The sequence below is a fragment of the Megascapheus bottae genome, chromosome X (assembly GCF_031878675.1).
Source record: "Megascapheus bottae isolate mThoBot1 chromosome X, mThoBot2.hap1, whole genome shotgun sequence".
Classification (NCBI taxonomy): domain Eukaryota; kingdom Metazoa; phylum Chordata; class Mammalia; order Rodentia; family Geomyidae; genus Megascapheus; species Megascapheus bottae.
In genome coordinates, this window is record NC_143547.1 from 25,167,613 (window position 1) to 25,180,553 (window position 12,941).

Here is a 12,941-nt window from a genome sequence, read left to right on the forward strand (position 1 = left end):
TGTTTTACTTCTGGTTGCATTCATCATCACGTTTATTTCTATAAATATTTCCATTTGTGCCTCATATTTATTTTTACCTCTCATACTTTTCCATTGACAGTTTATTTTTCATCTTTTGCTTTATGTCTATTTTAAAACAATATTTTTGATGGCTATAGATTGTTTTAAGTTACAGATATTTTTAACTCTTAGATTTAAGTCACATTTATTGTAATACACTCTCCTCATTGTGTTTTTCCTTATTCTATTTTAGATTACTACTTATGACTAAGCCATTTTTTCTTGATTTTCATTTCTTTGCTTTTCCTTTTTAATGCATTGGTACTGAATCTTGAACTCAGATCTTTGTGTTCTTGATTAGCTTTTTTGTTCACAGGTAAAGCTCTATTAATTGGGCTACACTTCCAGCTTTTGTATGTATTAATTGGAGATAAGCCTTTTGAGGTTTTTTTCTGCAACAGCTGGTCCAGTACACCTTCTGATCCTCATATCTCAGGCACCAGAGTATCTTTGTTTAAACCACTGGTACCTGGCCTTTCTCTCTCTTTTTACTATTGCACTCAGGGCCTCATGCTCTCATTTGGATTTTCGGCTCATGGATGATGCTCTACCACTGGAGCTACACCTTCAGCCTATCTAGCTTATTTTGGTGGCTAATTGTTAGTAGACTATCTCAAAATTTTCTGCCCAAGCTTGCATTGATGTGAGCTTCAGATCTCAGCCTCCTGTGTAGCTTGGATCATAGGTGTGAGTTACTAATACTCAGCTCTTTATTTGTCTTTAAACTTAAATCAGCTATTGAGCTAATTTAAGAACTCTTGTGCCTGGCTTTCCTACATCCAGATACCTTAATTTAAGAATGAAATTCTCATAATTCCTGAATTATTTTTTGGTATTTGTGATTTGTAATCAAACATGATACATTTCCACTTTAGAATGGATATAAACATTGTTTTTTTTTTTAAATATACTTGCAGAAACAGGTGCCAGGAACTCACACCTGCAACCCTAACTACTCAGGGGGCTGAGATCTGAGGATTGCAGTTTGAAGCTAACCTGGACAAGAAAGTCCATGAGATACTTATCTACAATAAACTACTCAAAAAGTTGGAAATGGTAGGGCATTTGTCTTGGGCAAAATAAGCTCAGGGACAGTGCTGAGTCCCTGAGTTCAGAGTCCCAGGATAAATAAAAATATTATGTGCATTATTATTATCTTTTGTGGGTCATGGGGTTTGAACTTGGCCTGGACACTGTCCCTGAGCTCTTCAGCACAAGGCAACCACCCTACCCTTGAGCCAAGCCCCACTTCCCATTTTCTAGAGGTTAATTGGAGATAAGAGTCTCAGGTCCTTTTAAGCCCAGGCTGGCTTTGAGCCTTGATCCTCAGATCTCAGCCTCCTGAGTAGCGAGGATTAGGCATGAGCCACCATACCCGGTTTATTATTATTATTATTATTATTATTATTTACTGCAAACCATAAAAATTGAGAAAGCTATATTAATACCAAAGAGCTTTGGTTAACTTTCACTCATTCATATATCAGCTATATAAAATGACACAAACATGAAGAAAAGTGCCATGATTTTAGAAGGTAAAATTAATTATTTTATGTTGTACTCAAATTAGTTGATAGATAAAGCAAAAAACTGGTAATTCCACAGAAGACTTGAACAATATGATTCATGAAACTGCCTTTTTTTGTAACTGAAAATGGTAAATTCAAATTTTCTTCCATTTCTTTTGAAAATGATTACTGTTTTATTTTATCCTGTCATCTTTTTGACTTGCATTGTTATACTATCATTTTGATAGATTAACTCTATCATCATTAAATATTTTTCTTACTAAGAAGGGTTTTGGCTTAAAGTTTGCTTTCTCTTATATAGTCTAGTGCTACTAAAATTTTTGTGGTAAGTTATATAAATATTTTTCTACTCTTTTCTTTAAAATATTTTCTATCTTTATATTTAAGATATGTACCTTGTATACCAAATATAGTTGTATTTTTTCATCTTGTATGATAATCTCCATAATATGCAAACAACTTACATTTAATATAATTACTAATTTATATTTAAAACTGTAGTTACAATTGCTTTTCTACATATCCCACTTATTTATTTTTCAATTTCTATTTTCTTTTTTTGTACTGATTATATATTTTTGTTATTCTGATTCCATTACAAAATTTCCATTGGATTCTATTTTTATTTCTATTTTCTAGTTCCCTAGTGGATTATCTGAATATCATAGTAGCAATTATTTTAACATAGTTTTTGGTAACTCTACTATCTGAATCTTTTAAATGCCTATCTCTACTGTCTTGCTTATTTGCATACCAGACCTTTTTCTTTTTTCCAATATTATAGGGTTCTCAGGTATGCTAAGCAAGTCCTTTCTCTCACTGAGCTATACCCACAACCGGCTCTTTAATCACTGCATATAAAAACAGTAGAGGCAATTTGGAACTCTGCATTCTATTTTTTTGTCAAGTGAGGATGTGATTTTGTTTTGTTTTGTAAGGCAGTTATGATAGAGTGCCATGACAAAACATGTATCAGGATATTTTAGCTGTGGATTTGGGTCATTCTGAAGACTAAACTGTCATTCCTTATCCACTTCCTCCTCCTCCCTCTCCCCTTCCTCCCATCACATTATGTTTAAAATGAACTTGGGTGGGGGATGGAAGAATAAAACTAGGAAAAAACAAGGGAAGAGGTGACAGTGTTCAAAAAGAAATGTACTTATTACTTGATTTATGTAACTTTATCCTCTGTACTTCACCTTTACAATAACAATAAAAAGAGGAAATTATGACAGAAAACTTTATCTTTTATCCCTACCAACATGCACAAAGGAATGATGGATGAAGAAATAGTGAGGAGAAGAGAACTCTCACCAAAATAACAAGACGGTTGAAGCCTTGATACAGAACTTTAGGTCTGTAGAACTGTAAGAAAATCACACTTTGAACTTTTTCTCAGGGCCTACTTGGACTTGAATCTAGGTTATATAGAATCAAAGACAGGTGATAGAGGGTTGGTATGGAAGATTATTAGTGCCTTACAAGATAACTATCTCAGTGAAGGCCATTACAGGTACTTCTGGAAGATGGCACAAGAAGGGATGCTCATATCGGCAAAACTTGGAACTTAAGAATCTGAAGTAGAACTCAGACACTGAAGCTCCCCACATTATCATGATCTCATAAGACCCCATTCCATTGATAAGACATCATCTTTACCAAACAATGCCCTAAGTATATTCATAGAGATGCTGAATCATTCAGCAGGAAGATATCATTTTCAGAAATTTCAGCCTTGTAGCTAAAGGGAGTAAGAATTCTTTCAGGGCAGACATAGAAGCTTTGGGGGAACTTCAGATCAACGTTGAGATGTGAATTCAAATCCTGCATTTATTCTAATGACAATTTATTCCAATATAGTTAGGACCAGCCTCAATGTATTCCTGGTTTTAACTAACATGCTCTAAGGCATCAAATATGTGGTCACCCAAAACCTTGCTTTTTGTAAGTATTTGATCAACAGTATACAGAAATGGAAGCTGTCAGTTCATGGTGGAGCATGGTTGTAATTGTAGCTATCCAATTGTGTTGTGTGCATACAGGTACCACATCGTATTGTTGACTGACAATACTACTGGAAATAGATTCATTCATGTTTTGAAATCTAATTATATTAGAGAATAAAATCCAAACATCTCACAGGCAGTTCAAAATAGTCATACTTCAGGTTATACACCTCTGAATCTACTCTTACTCTCAAAATCTGTATCGATTAAGAATTTAATCAGAGGGGCCGGGAGTTTGGCCTAGTGGTAGAGTACTTGCCTAGCATGCATGAAGACCCGGGTTTGATTCCTCGGTACCCTACATACATAGCAAAAAGCTGGAAGTGGTGCTGAGGCTCAAGTGGTAGAGTGCTAGCCTTGAGAAAGTCCAAGGACAGTGCTCAAGCCCTGAGCCCAAGCCCAGGACTGGCAAAAAAAAAAAAAGAATTTAATCAGAGAAGTAAAATAACGAGGATCCCTATTCACCAATGTATCATCCATATTCATATTAGATTTTCTTTACAATGGTACTATTGACATTTAAATATGGGTAATTTGGGGATGTGAGACTATTTTGTGAATTACAGGATGTTTAAAAGAGTACCCTGTAAACTCACCAGATGTCTCTCCATAACACAATCCCTCACCCCGACAGATTTAACAACTAATAATTCTCCAGATATTTGCCCACAGGGCAACACTATTCCCAGTTGAGAGCCACTATTAATCACTATCCCTATTATTAACAGAAATATGTCTTGATCCTATTTTTTCTTTTTTTCACATATTTTTATTGTAATAAATAGAAGGGTTACATTACATTCGCCAGATGGAAGGTGCATTACTTCACATACATTGATACCCTTTCTCATGTCTTGGTCCCCATTTCCCTCCCCCCCACCCCCACCTTCATCTTGTTTTCCCCCCTTTCCTATCCAATTTCAAATAACCAAATATGCATATATCCAATATATCAGATAACAAAGTGAAATACTGTAAAAATATGAGATAACCAAGGGACAGCAAAAGAAATGAGAGATAACATAGTACATTAAGGACAACAATCACTCATTATATGGCTTTGTTTCTATATCCTAGAGGTCCTTTCATTTAGCGTCATACTATATGGCCTTATGTATCTAGGTTTCGCTCTATTGCAAATCTCTGCCAGGAGATCCCAAGGTTTCTACTGATTATGACAAATGAGGGAAACCATTGAGCCTATGTTCCTTTGAGTCTGGCTTACTTCAATTAATATGATTTTTTCTAAGTCTTTCCATTTCCTTACAAATAGGGCGATGTCGTTCTTTCTGACAGCAGCATAGAATTCCATTGTGTATAAATACCACATCTTGTTGGTCCACTCATCAACACATCTGGGTTGGTTCCATATTTTTGCTATGGTAAATAGTGCTGCAATGAACATTGTTGTGCTAGTGGTTGATCCTATTTTTCTATCTGATAGAAACTGGCCTTATGTAATTTTAGGGACTGGTTAAACCATTCTCCACATGCTTGTTTCCTCACATGCAATGGTAGGCTTCAAGTCCCCAGGGACAGCAATCAGGAAGGGAACTCCATAAATAGGCAGAAAGCAACATGCTAGAGCTGGAGCCCCATGGGGGAGTAACTAAAACTTGCAATTGCTTCAGGCCTTTGCTGATAATGTAGCTGGAATGAGGGCCTTTGTCACAAAGCTAAACATATCTACCTGGTCTAAGTTCAAAAAATGGAAGATGGATTGGGGGACAGTAGAGCAGTTGCCAGCCCATTTGTGGTTTCACATCAAGGAGATGAATCAACAGACCTGAAATCACATGTCTAAGCTACAAAGTGGCTGCTTCCCATTCAGCCTTTACACCTATCACAAGAATCTTCCTGGTGCCTGACTCTAATCAGAAATAAACAAAGGAATGAATTCTGGCAAATGTAGCTCAATCTAGACAAGCTGACACACCAAGCCACTAGAAGATGCAGTTCATTCGAAGGAGTCCAAACTAAACCTATACTCAAATGAAAATATTGACCAAGCTGGGACAATTTAGAGTTATAAAGATCAACTACAGAAGATATTAAGAGCTTAACGGGATTGAAATCATATTAAGTAGGAAACATCAGAACTTTTCAAATTAAAAGTGTGTCAAATATGGATGTAAATTGTTTTTCTTTGCTAATGAGATTGAAAAGGGATTTATCTGGCACAAATATATGACCTGCTGTATATAAAAAATGATTACAGTTTATTAGAAAGACGAACTTAATGTTAACAAGCACTTTTGATAATTGTCCCAGGAAATATTCTAGGTAATTAGATGCAAATAATTTCCACTAATATATGAGAATACATGCTTTAAATGTTCCATGGAGATATTTATTACAGAAATCCAGCAAAATAGCATTAACTCATATCAGAGTAAACAAGTTCCCTTTCAGATTGGAGAAGATGTTGAACATTCACTTGGCTATAGTATGGATATCTATCTTGTATTTTTTTATATGATTACCCAGAACTTTCCTAAGATTTATGCAAATTTCTCAACAAACATTGGTTGAGCTACTCCTATGTCCCAGACATAAATCACATGAAGAATCTGATCCTGGCTCAGGGCAAGAGCTCATACCACTAACCTCAGCTATTTAGGAGGTAAAGCTAGGAGAAATGTTGTTCAAAGACAGCAAGGGAAAAAAGTTAGTGAGATTCTATCTCAAAAGGCAATCCAGGCATGGTGGTACGCACCTATGATCTCAGATGTAATGAGGATCTAGGTAGAAGAATTGTGACCCACCCCATGCAAAAATAATAATAAGATTATCCAACAAATTATAGCAAAAAGAAAGCTGTGGGTATTATTCGAGTTGGTGAGCATTTGCTAGCAAGCATATTATACTGAGTTTAAACTTCAGTACCAATAAAGAAGGAAAAGGAATCTACTTTTAAGAAAATCTTTTAGCCAGATTGTGGGCACATGCCTGTAGTCTCAGCATTCAGAAGACTAAGAGACATGGATCTCAAATCATAGGCCCTGTCTTAAAAGGAAAAGAAAATCAACAAGTTTTTCTGTGAGAGGATATGGTTAGGAAATACATAAGTAAATATATGTGTAGGTGTGGTGAGTATTGTGAGGGAAAGAGGAACACAGTGAAATAAAGGAGTGCAATCTACTAGGGTGATTATGCCTTGTAGAGCAGGTATTCAAGAAAATCCATTGAAAAAGAGACCTATAAGTAGAGACTTGAATCAAGTGAGGAGAGGGAAATAGAGAGAGAGAGAGAGAGAGAGAGAGAGAGAGAGAGAGAGAGAGAGAGAGAGAGAGAGAGAGAGAGAGAGGAGAGAGAGGGAGAGAGAGGGAGAGAGAGAGAGAGGAGTGCAAAGGATTAGAAGAGTAGAGTAGAATTGAACTGGTGGCTCACACTTGTAATCCTAGCTACTGAGGAGGCTGAGTGAGATCTAAGGATCTTGGTTCAAAGCCAGCCCAGGCAGAAAAGTCTGTAAGACTCTTGTCTCCAATGAACCATCAAAAAGCTAGAAGTAGACCTGTTGTGGCTCAAGTGACAGTGCACCTGCTTTGAACAAAAAAGCCACACAAGAGCACAATGGCCCAAGTTCCAGCACACAAACAGTACAAGCACACAAACAAACAAAAACAGAATCATCCTAAAATAGTTTTTACATTTAATTTCTCTTCCTCTCACCTGCTTTACTTCAATAGAATAGTCTTTTATTCCTTGCACCCCCCCATCCATCCTAACACTTGCTTCTACCCATAAATGGAACATCCAAACCTCCTTCAACCTCTGGTCCTATCTTTTTCTGATTAAAACCGTTTGCTCAACCTTTCCTGCCTCATTCTACCACTTATATCAAACCCCTCATATCCTGAGACATATATTTAGAAGTGTTAGGCAGAAACTATCTGATGTAATTAATTCATATTCAAGTAGAAATGACTAACAGTCTAGAGAATAATAGCTTCCTTCTCAGGGGAGTATTTTAAAGAGCTTGAAATTACCCAAATGAGTCCTTTTCTTGTGGTGATTTTGAAGTAGTGATTAGATTTATGATCACCTGTAGATTTCTCTTAGTGATTGTCTCCACCCACACAGGAGGATTTACACTGACTACACAGGGTGAAGGAAGAATTTTAAAAAAGCAAATGATTCATGACTCATTTCTTTGTTTCTTCTCTTGCTCTTCTTTCTCACATTCTTCCTTCCATTTTTTCTTGAGGAAATGTTTTGTTATGTATATATAGCCCAGGATAGCACCCTTGCCTTAGCCTCCCCAATGCAAGGACTACAAGCATATAGTATCATGTCCAAACTATACAATACTATTTTTTTGTGCTGGTTCTGTGGACTGAACTCATGGCCTAAGTGCTATTCCTAAGCGCTCAAGGCTAGTGCTCTGCGACTTGAGCATAGCTTCAGTTTCACAGTGAGTCCCTTTTTGATAGTTAATAGGAAATGAGAATCCCACCACAGACTTTCCTGATTGGGCTGGCTTTGAACCTTTATCCTCAGAGCTCAGTCTCTTGTATAACTAAGATTATAGGCATGAGCCACTTGGTGCCCCATCAGTCATTATTTTTAAAGTGTGACTCCAGTGGGACTTACTGATCATTATTAATAAAGATGTGAAAATACAAGCAAAACCTGTGTCTCTGTTTAGAGGTAGCAATTTTGCAGTCCTTTCACAGTGGCTTTTTTGGTATAAATCCCTCCAGAAGAGTCTGGCACTTAACCTCCTTTACCATGTGAACCAAGATCCTATATGTTTCTTTTCATTTTACCTTATTGAAATATTGATTGACACATCTGGCTTTTTAGTCTCTATTATTGTTTCTTTAGAGTGTTTCTTAGGCATGAGGGGCAGGTGGAAAGGAAAAATTAGATATTTTCTGTCAAATTGGACCACAGTAAAGATTTAAAAATATACTAGCTGTGTGGGAATGCTAATGTTTACAGTTTTGGGTAGCTAGAAGCCAAAAATAGGGATGATCATGGCTCAAGGCCAGCCCAGGTAAAATGTTAGAGAGATCCCATCTGAATAGGAAACATCACTGTTCAATTTATGGTGCTAATTTTCCCTCTGTCAGTTTCAAAAATCCAGGAACCATCACAGAAAAATAGGACTGCTTCTTTTCAGTAGGACTCCTGAATATAAACTAGCAACAGTTTTGCTTCTCACTCCTATAACTTGAAACTCTGCTGGACTAAAGGCCTTAACTCCAAACAATGCTTCAACTAGTGTATAGAATCACAAGTGCACTGAGATAAAAGTTAAGACTCCTGCCTGGCCATTTAGTGTTCCATGTACCACTAGATGATCAGGCCAACACTAGAGGATTAACTAGATTACCAGGGTGAAATTGGGTTGCTTCTATTCTACCATGAGCAAAAATGATGGGAATTAAGGAGATCCACTCACACTTCTGCAATGGCTGCTAAGAGAATAGATTCATCAGGAATGAAATTTTGGAGCACTTTACAAAGTGAAGTACCAAAGGAGGTGAGGAGTTTACTGAGGGCAAAAGGGATTGTAAGAAGAGATGGAAAATGGGAATTACAACTATCAGTCCATAATCACAAGTCCATTAATTGCAGACAAGAGGACATTAATAGTGAGGAGTATTTATTCCTAATATTCATGTTTTATTTAGCAATTTAATTGTTTATATATTTTGATTCCTTTAATATTTTGATCTCTTTCCATATCCTTATTACCCAACCTATTATTAACTATATTGTACCTAATTACAAAAAGTTAGCTAGAGAGCAAGAATCTGCATATGTAAATTGTGTGTGTGTGTGTGTATGTGTATGTGTTTGTGTATGTGTGAAAAAGAGAGCGAGAGATTATGTTTTAAAGAACTGGCTTATGTGATTGTGAGGGCTTGTTATATTTATTCAGGTTGGTTTCATAAAATATAAACAAGGTTAGTTGTGCATAAACAATAGAAATTTGTCTCTCACAAGTTAATAGGTTGGGAAGTCCACAATCAAAGCACAATCATGCCAAGTGCCTGATGAGGGTGTTTCCTAATTCATAGATAGTGTCTTCTAGCTATGCCCTTACATGCTGAAAGGAATGGAAAGTCTCTCTGGCTCCTTTTATAGGAGCTCTAATACTATTCTTGAGGCCTCTTCTACAAGAGCTTTGGATGTAAGTCTTCCTAAAGTCTGCAACTACTAATACTATCATCTTTGCATTTAACATATGAATTTCAGTGGAGAAGGGGCAAACTTTCTGATAACAACAACTAGTAAGTTCGAATTCTGATGGTGTTTCCATCATACTGAAGACTAAGGGGAAAAAAATCCTGAAGTGGTCTTGGGGTAGAAATCTTTTCTTGTCCACAGAAAGTCACTCTTCACATCTTTCATCTGATTGGACGAGGCCCACTCACATTTTGGAGGATCACAAGCTTTTTTAAAATCCACACTTTAAAAAAATGTTTTTGTTGCCAGTCCTGGGGCTTGACCTCACAGCCTGAGCACTGTCCTTGGGCTTTCCTCAAGACTAGAACTCTACCACTCGAACCACAGCACCAATTTTGTCTTTTTCTGTTTATATGGTCCACAGGAATCGAACCCAGGGCTTCATGCATGCTAGGCAAGCCCTCTACTACTAGGCCATGCTCCCAGCCCCTAAAATGATAATTTTATCAACTAAATAAACAAATTACCTTTCCAAAACATATACAGAATATTTGCTAGACTATCTGTGCTTTGTGATTCAGCTAAGTTGACACAAAAATAATCATCACATTAGCTTCCAGGAAATATTTCCTGGAAAAACAAAGTCTTGCCTGACACATGACCAGCAAGTTTTGGTGTGAATAAGTTAGGAAGTAGTACAGAGAGGTCTTTGAAACCAATCTAAATCCTACAGAAGACTGTTTGAGCTGCTCCCATTGGGACTCATACATGTAGCCACTGAAAAGAAACCATTTGGAAAATCAGTTAACTTTCCTGTCATGAGGCTTTTCTCTCCTTCACTTGCTCTCCCTCTCCACTTCCTATACAGAATTGAATTCAACCTCTAATAAAAGACAGCTACAGAAAATAGAACACTTTCACATTCCCATTGTCTAATTCTAGACAATTTTGAACACTGAATCCATCTCAAGTTTTAGTGTTTGAAGAATATGTAGATCCTTCAATGAAGATCAGGTTACTAAAGAAAACCACTAAAGTTTTCAACAATCTCTAGATTTGAAAACATTCTCAAAAATTTGAACAAAATATAATGCACACTTGGAGACTCAGAAAAGTCTATCCACACGAAATAAGATTATACCAAGAAAGGTTAACATCATAAAGAAGTCTACTTACATCTTCAAAAAGATTGGTTAGAATCTTATTGAATTTTAATATACAATATTAGGAGAAATTGCATTTACATAAAAACTACAGTAACTAAACTTCAACAGGAAACAGAAGCATTAAAAAAATAGACATTAAAAATGTCCCCCAAAGAACAGACTATTTTTAAAAGCATGAAAGAATGAGAAATTAAAACTATGAATAGGTTTACAAGGGCTTAACAGCTATATGCATATGACAATATAAAATAATATTTTATGAAATGAACTCTAAAAACAGATTTTTAGTTGTCATTGTTACTGTTTTAGTTGTCTTTCCATTTGTCTTGTTGTTAGTTTGTATTTGGGAAAATGGAGTGCACAGAAAAGGTGGAACAAAGGTGAACTAACACAATTGTGATACTCACTAGACACTATGTAGAAAATAAACTGGACATCTAGTGGGTGGTGATTGGGAGACATGGTTCAAAAGGAAATGTACTCATTACTTATTACCTGATTCATGTAACTATAATTCCTCTGCATTTCAACTCTATAGTAACAATAAAAATAAAAATATTACTAAAATGAATAAAGTTATTCATTTGTGTGTTTCCCATAATTTTCATGAGATCCGATAATGCAAGATAAATGTAGAAATTTCTCCCTTCAGATCTACCTAGCACCTTCTCTGAGTTGTTACTTCTGCTCAGCGGCTGACCTATGGATATGGCTTCAGGGAGACTCTGGGATCTTTTTGCTGAGGTCCACTCACAGGAGATGAAAGTATGGAGGAAGACCAAGGACAGGCATCTATTCAATCTTGCCATAGACAACAGTGGTTTTATTCATCTACTGAAAGTGGAGGCACTGTGACAGCTACAGATCACAACTCTTTCCAGATCTAGAAACCGCTCTATTCCTTTATCCCTTTAGCCCCAGAATTGGCAAAAGAGATTCCTAAAACAACACTGTTTTGTTCCACTCAACCAATATTTATTGGAATGAGTAAGATCTAAAGATGGCTATTCATATAAGATGATTCTAAGCAAAATAGACTCCAAAGTATGGAAACAAAAGATTGTTTTTAATGTACTATGTGAAGTTGTTTCTTTTTCTTTTAATTTCCCCTCCTTTGATTTATCCCCTGCAGTTACTGTGTTTGATTTTGGTACTTTGTGTCTTGTATATATGTTTATCTGAATTCGGGAAGGAATGGGGAAAACAAAATCGCATGACAAAGGACAAAGGGCAATGCAACGGCAATACTCACAAGACAATACATTGGAAATGAACTTTACAACTTGGGTGAGGGTGTTGGGGGAAAGCAAATGTGGGAGAAAAAATGGAGGAGGTAACAATGTTTGACAAGAAATGCACTCATTACCTTACCTATGTAACTGTAACCCCTCAATACACAACCTTGACAATAAAAATAAATTAAAAACATATAAAATAATCACATGTGTGTATGCGTATGAAATTATCTATGACAGGCCTGTAATCCTAGCTACTACGAAGGCTGAGATCTGAGAATCAAGGTTCTAAGCCAGCCCAGGTACAAAAGGACCTAAGAATCTTATCTCCATTTAATCTCTAGAAAGTGAGAAGTGAGGCTTGGCTCAAGGGACAGCACCCAGACTGAGTTCAAGGCCCATGCCCCACAAAAAGACGAAGACGAAGAAGAAAGAAGGAGAAGAAGGAGAAGGAGAAGGAGAAGGAAAAGGAGACGGAGGAGAAGAAGGAGAAGGAGAAGGAGAAGGAAAAGGAGACGGAGAAGAATCACCAATTAAATTGTGGAAGCTTACTTTGCCTATCTCTCCTGGAACAGGAATGCAAGCACCTAGAAAGTATTCTCTTCACAAACAGTTCTGTGGAATATTTTTACCCAAAGAATAAACTCTGTGATTCTGCCTTCAAAAAAAAATCCCCAAATCACTATATATAATTCCAATGGAAAGAAAGTAGGATTTTTAAATCAATTGTAGTTGCTACTGAGATTACTAATATTTACAATAAATGTTGAAGCGATTTTTAACTGAGAGTGAAACACAGTAAACACC

At 36.5% G+C, this 12,941-nt stretch overlaps 1 long non-coding RNA gene across 1 annotated transcript in view; it reads left to right on the plus strand.

Moving 5' to 3' along the window:
- The window catches only part of LOC150040612 (uncharacterized), a 115,584-nt gene extending 102,977 nt beyond the window's left edge, over nucleotides 1-12,607 (plus strand). The window contains exon 4 of the long non-coding RNA XR_016533844.1: nucleotides 12,479-12,607. This is a non-coding gene — a long non-coding RNA (uncharacterized LOC150040612). The remainder of the gene's footprint in view (nucleotides 1-12,478) is intronic.
- Nucleotides 12,608-12,941: the final 334 nt, after the last annotated feature.